The sequence below is a fragment of the Opisthocomus hoazin genome, chromosome 4, assembly GCF_030867145.1.
Source record: "Opisthocomus hoazin isolate bOpiHoa1 chromosome 4, bOpiHoa1.hap1, whole genome shotgun sequence".
Classification (NCBI taxonomy): domain Eukaryota; kingdom Metazoa; phylum Chordata; class Aves; order Opisthocomiformes; family Opisthocomidae; genus Opisthocomus; species Opisthocomus hoazin.
In genome coordinates this window covers 2865580-2871579 of record NC_134417.1, presented here as the reverse complement: position 1 = coordinate 2871579, position 6000 = coordinate 2865580, and positions in this window count along the sequence as shown.

The window sequence follows — 6000 nt, the reverse complement described above, 5'->3', positions numbered from 1 at the left end:
GGAATGAAATTCAGCTCAGGAGTTTGTACTAGGAATTTACTGTTTTCTTAGCAGCTGATAATTGAGCGTTTTAAATAAGTTCAAAGGTTGCTGTGATAAGGAATGACCGTTTCCGAAGAAGCTGCTCCTGGAATCTGGCAATACCGATTCTCATGCTGCTGCTGGGAGTTTTACAGATCGGCTACCTGCATCTCTAAGCCATGGTTGCCTCTTTTTTCTGTTTTACTGCCCTTAGGCGTGTTATGGTTCACAGTCCCTGACCAGAGTGTGGCACATCCTCTTTGGAGCAGGGAAGGGGTGTCTGGCACTGTGAGGAAGGAGTTTAATGCTGGTATGGGAAGAGTAGTCCAGACCACGGTTCCTTGCTGTAGAAATGATGCACAAAACCCCAATTTGTCCAGAAGTCCCACAGCTCCGTTGGTCTGAACTACCCCTCACCATCTAATGAAAGCTACAGGGTAGAAAGGGGAAAGTACCAAGCCACGCAAAATGGAGCAGCATGCCATTCGCAAATAGAATATGCTCTGCTGAAAGAAGTGACCCGCAGTGCGTGGTAGCAATCATCCAAATGACACTTTGATTGCAAAACATGATGTAAAATGAATGAAGCTGGGTTCTGTCTCTTCCTCTTCTTAACTGGTAGCTCAGTTTGTGGCTATCCTTATTGATTTCAGTGAGCCTATTTGCAGTAGGGGGGGTGTGATGTGGAAATGGTATTCTTGCATCCTTTCTGTCTCCGCATGATGGCTGTTCTGCATCCCCTGGAGACATCCGTGGTTCTTCCTCCGCTGACACGTAGGCCAGAGCAGCTGGAACAGTGTCCTGGGGAAAGCAGGCTGTGCCCTTACCGAGCTGGGACAAACATCCTCCCTTGCCTGGGAGGGGAGGGGCAGTGGATGAGAAGGTAAATAGTGATGTTCTGCTCCGCTGTTTGCTCCCAGGTTGGAACAATGTTGCGTTGTCCTTTCCTTGGGGTTTTGCAGCAAATAAATAGTTGAGCGCAAAGCCCTTGAACCCTAAGTGTTTTGGAAAGATGCCACGAGAGTGCAAAGAAGGTGAATCAAAATTTCATGCATACACCAAATAAAAGTTAGATGGAAAAGGAAGGCAATTTTTTGTTATGATTAAAAAAATAAACATGGCTTTAAACATCCTTGATATCAGCAGAAAATAGTGCTTGCTGTAGAACACACCAGCAGGTGTGGGTTTTTTTCTTTTTCCCCAAGAAAGTGGGTTGAGCCAAACTGTGTTCTTGGCAGAATGAACAATGAGTGACTGAAGATGAAAGTGCTGGAATCAAATACCATTGTATTCTGCCATTGAGGCTATTATTTGAGTCAAGCGCATGAAATGAACTTCTGGCTTCCATGCATGTAAACAGCAGATTGGATGTTAATTGGAAAATACTGGAATAGTGGGAAAACCTGGTTGGAATTGTGCTTTCGGTATTTTCTTCTGTTTACTTTCGGAACTAGCCCTAGTAATTTCACAGGCTATTGAGTTGCTGGACAGATAAGACATTTTAAGTGTGCTATAATTCAGTACTTAAAGGTTTTTCCTCCAGAGTGTATGAGCTTGGAGAAAAGGAGAAAATACTTCACCAGTGATTTCTTTTTTTTTCCCTTAAGTTCATTTAAAATTTATCCTTTCCAGACAGGTCAAATCATCAGTGGATACAAAATGGCAAAGTTCCATTGGAGCCAGGGTGTTTTACGGTTTATAGCAGTTGAGGATTTCTTTTGAGAAACATCCACTGAATAAAGATAGAGGAACTAGCCGGCTGGCTTAACACTGAATTGGAAACCTTAACATCAAACCTCTTTTTGAAAGACCCTGGAGGTTGTAAAGAAACGTTGCTTAGGTGATGGGATGTGGCCTCCCATCACAGACAAGACGCTGTCTGAAGGAAGGCCGAGCAGAGTTGCTGGTACAAAGAAAACTGCCAAGCTCAGGATGAAAGCCTTGTCCCGTGAGTTGCTGGGTACCTTTGCCTCTCAAGGGCAGCAAGGGAAAGCTGCAGCTGTCAACAGAACGCTCATATCGGTGTTCTGAGCCTGGAGAAATGGCTCATGCGTCCGTCTGCTCTTTCCTGTATCATGAAAGCAATCTTTTGTAAAATAGAATGAAGCAGAAATATGAAGGCAGATTTTTTATTAGCTGAGAATCTGGCCTGCTGTTATCTAATGAATTCCTGGAAAGTGTTGAAGTGATTTCAGCTGCAATAGCATCAGCAGAACTTATGAATAGAGTCCAGTGAAAGAGAAATCAAATGGGCTGGAAAGCATAACCTTTCATAGCATTTCACACATTTTCAGGGAGTTAGAAATGAGGCCGTTATTAGGGATATAGCAGGAACAAATTTTGCTTGTATCTTCAGTTGATGAGGCCTGGAATTTTTACATGTAACATGTCATACGCTTGGGAAGGAAGAATAGTCCCCACAGCACAGATTCTGGACTGTCAGTGAATGGCGTTGCTCCTGGATGGGAGTGTTTTGACTCTCTCTATAGTGTGGTCAGCAGTCCCTGTCGTGAGCCTCGCATGAGGTGAAATGTTTTATGGCCGAAATAACTGGGGAGCTCTTTGTGATTCTGGCAAGGATCCAGGACATGACAATATGAAAATGATAAATAGGAAAAGATTTTCAAGAAGTGGCAACAATGTGTTTGCAAATAGGGCTTGTGTGCAACTTGTACTGTCATTATAGTAAGCAAAACTTCTTACGTGGTTGGACAAAACTTGGAGAGTTGGTGAAGTTGCAATCTTTTACTATGGCAAAGCCCTTATGTTCACAATTTCATGTTAGAACGCAGGAAGGTAAGAGTCTAGACTGTGAAAAATAAGCATCTGAAAACATGACATACAGAAGAATCCCACCACAGTCACCCTGTTTCCAGTTTTCTTCAACTGTGGAGTCTCGCGTCTTGACTATATGGTCACCTTTGAGCAGCATTTTACACTTTAGAGCAGAGATCAACTGCATCTGTTCTAAGTAGGTCTTTTCTGTGGCTGCACCTTCCAGGCCAAGGGTTAGAGGTTTTATCAAGCGTGTCATGCCAGTTTTGTTTTCCAGTCAGCAGCGGTAGTAAGTCCCACAGCAAACTTCACAGAATGATAGTACAAAAAGCACCAGAAAACAGAAGAGTGGAGTCATGTTTGCATCAGAATTCTGTGATGGGGCCTTGAAACGCCAGCAAAGTCTTCCTGGAGATAGGGGTTGCATAGGAATTGCAATGAGGCATTTCAGCCCAGTGTTCATTGCCAAGGTTCCCTTGGGACATTCAGGAACGACACCGTGACAGGTTGCTGCCTATCACTTCTTAAATCGGAATCATTATTTCCATGGCAACAGCAAGTGTCTGATGTACCCAAGGCCTTAGGGCACTTTGGCATATCTGGTGGTTACGTAATGTGGTGTCTAGTCACAACTAAATTTCACTTAGCAGATAAAAAGCAAGAGGTAATTTATGGTCCCGGTTTTTGATTCTTTGATAAATGAACGACCTTTCCAAGTTGTGGTTGTGTAGTGACGCAGTAAGCGTCTTGCTGCTGGGATGTCTTGTGCTCCTTTGAAGTTTACAGTAAGCCCTGATGAAATACTTGCATTTGCTCTGGTAACCCTTTGCTGGGCTCTTACGGTGCTAGGGTGCAAACCCCTTAGGGGGGAGGCAGGAGGAACTCCCCGAAGAAGCGAATTAGGTTTTCTACCCCATCACTGGCTAGCTTTGTCTTTGCGGAGATTTCTTTGTATGGGCTTTACTTACTCAATAAAAGTCTGACATGTTAGACTTTTCCTGTAAGATCTTTGTGCTTCTGTGTTTTGTGATTTCTGCCAGGATCCCTGTGCATGACAGTGATTCTGTTTTGCCAAAGTCAGATGAGAAACTTTGGCTCATCTTACTTTCTACCTGCAAGCGATGGTTTCGGGTAGTATTTAAGACAGAAGAACAGTTCAATTTTCTTTTTTCTTCTGAGGTACAAAAAAATTGATTTTTTTCTTTGGTTTAATATTAGCAAAGTAAATTGCCTTTCCAGTTTCTCAGCTTAACTTACTGTGTTATATTTAAACCAGAGGGCTAAAAGGGGGAAAAAAATCTAGAGATTTCTGCAGTTCCATAAATCATGAGAGTGAAGCTGGTGTGTTAGAATGAAACCCAAGCAAGCAATGGCTTTCTGGTAATGTGTAATGTGATTACCTGCAAGCTCAGAGCTTAATTTTATTTCTCCTAAGCACTCATCTGGGTAGGCGACAGTTTTGAATTAGTATCTGTGGAGCAGTTCTGGATTTTCTGGTGCTGAAATAATTTTTCCTTTCCACTGCAACAAGTTCACTGAAATGTAGCTACGATTGGAGCTTATCTGCCTTCGAGGCAGAATCAGAATATTAAAACCTGTGGTCTGCTTGTTCTTTCTCTTAGACTCGCTCAAACTGGTCTGTACTGGATATTTCAGAGGCAGTGGAGAGCACGTCCTCATGTCCCTCAGCTGCAGGGGAATGGGCTAGACAGGGAGTCCGGAGATCAGAGCTGCACATTAGAGCTTTTAGATGTGCCTAAGTTAGGAACTATTAAAGAATGGTATTTTTAATTTCTTTGTTTTTCCTTTTTGCCTTTCATGTGAGTTGCCTTTGTGCCATTAAGTGATCATATCTGTGTCTGAACAAAATAAAACCATTGTTTTAAAGGAGGGGAGGAAGCAGTTAATGAAGAACAACTTTTATTTTCTATCATAAAAAAAATAATTTACAACTCATAGTAAATTAACAATATTTGCTGCTCTAATCTCTGTGTGGCAGTATTTCAGTTCTAAATCAAATGCGACTCGAAATGCCACAATGAAAAGCAAATTGCAGGTGTTACAAATACCGTATTTTACAGCTGTCCACTGTGCCCATTGTAGAGGAGATTTGATACTGCTTTGGCAAAAGTCACCACGTGTATGTTGCGTATGATCTTAAAAATCTCTTCTTGTGTGAGAGGAGTATGCAATGCTGAAGGAGATACTACCACACTGTTAATTAGTTTGGTGTTAATTTGGGTTGTGGTGGAGAGAGAATAAGCAGGCAGCAAAGACTCTGTTTAAGTCTCTGTGAAGTCCCGTTCCTTCCTGTGCATTGATTTTCTGTATGTAGGGAGGAAACATCAGAAATACGTTCTGAAAACTTGCAGTACAGACAGGCCTGTGACACCATTCAAACATGTTATCACATGGCTGGTGTAGACTTCTCAAGCTCAGGTAAAATAAGAAGTCTTTGCAGCAGGGTTTAACAGTGTTTAAGTTGCAACAATCATTATCGTAGTGCACTTTAAATACCCACTCACATCTATCAAGTGGCTATTAAGAAATTTCAAAGAATTTGAAATTTGGCAAAGCAGTGGTGGTTTGAGCTTGCCCTGCTCTCTGGCTGCTGCTGGATGATATTGGATTCGGTAGTGGTGGATGGGTTGGGAGACGAACGACGATATATTCCCTTGGTGCTCTGATAGGGTAGGGAAAAATGCTGTAGAAAGCAGGTGTGTGCACTGATGTGCTCAGGAGCACCCAAAAAAGCATGGGCAGAAAGCTTCTAATCTTTCCTGTAGGAAGCTGGACTGTGTCTGTCAAAAGCACTTCAAAGCAGCCTGGTACTGTAAGGTTCTGTATTTGTTCTGTTCTCATGGTTAGTGGAGACTGACTGACGGTGAGCTGGGGGGAAAGGGGTCATTCTGGGTTTTTTAATGTCCATTCAACACCAATACCTCTCTACCATTGTCTCTTAAAGAAGTGACCAGGGTTACACCTGCAGTGCCTTGGTTGCTACCTACCTCTCTTCTGTACCTGTTTGTAACCTTTCAGGGACCAAGGGTGCTTCCTGTGAGATCCGTTTGACACTTGGATATCAGCTCAGAAGGTTCTGAGTGGTCACCAGTACAAAGTGTAAATGCAGGAATCTTCCATTTGCTACTGTTAAAATCTCACTAGGTAACTTTTTATGACTTACACTGTTGAGGGAGAGGTTAG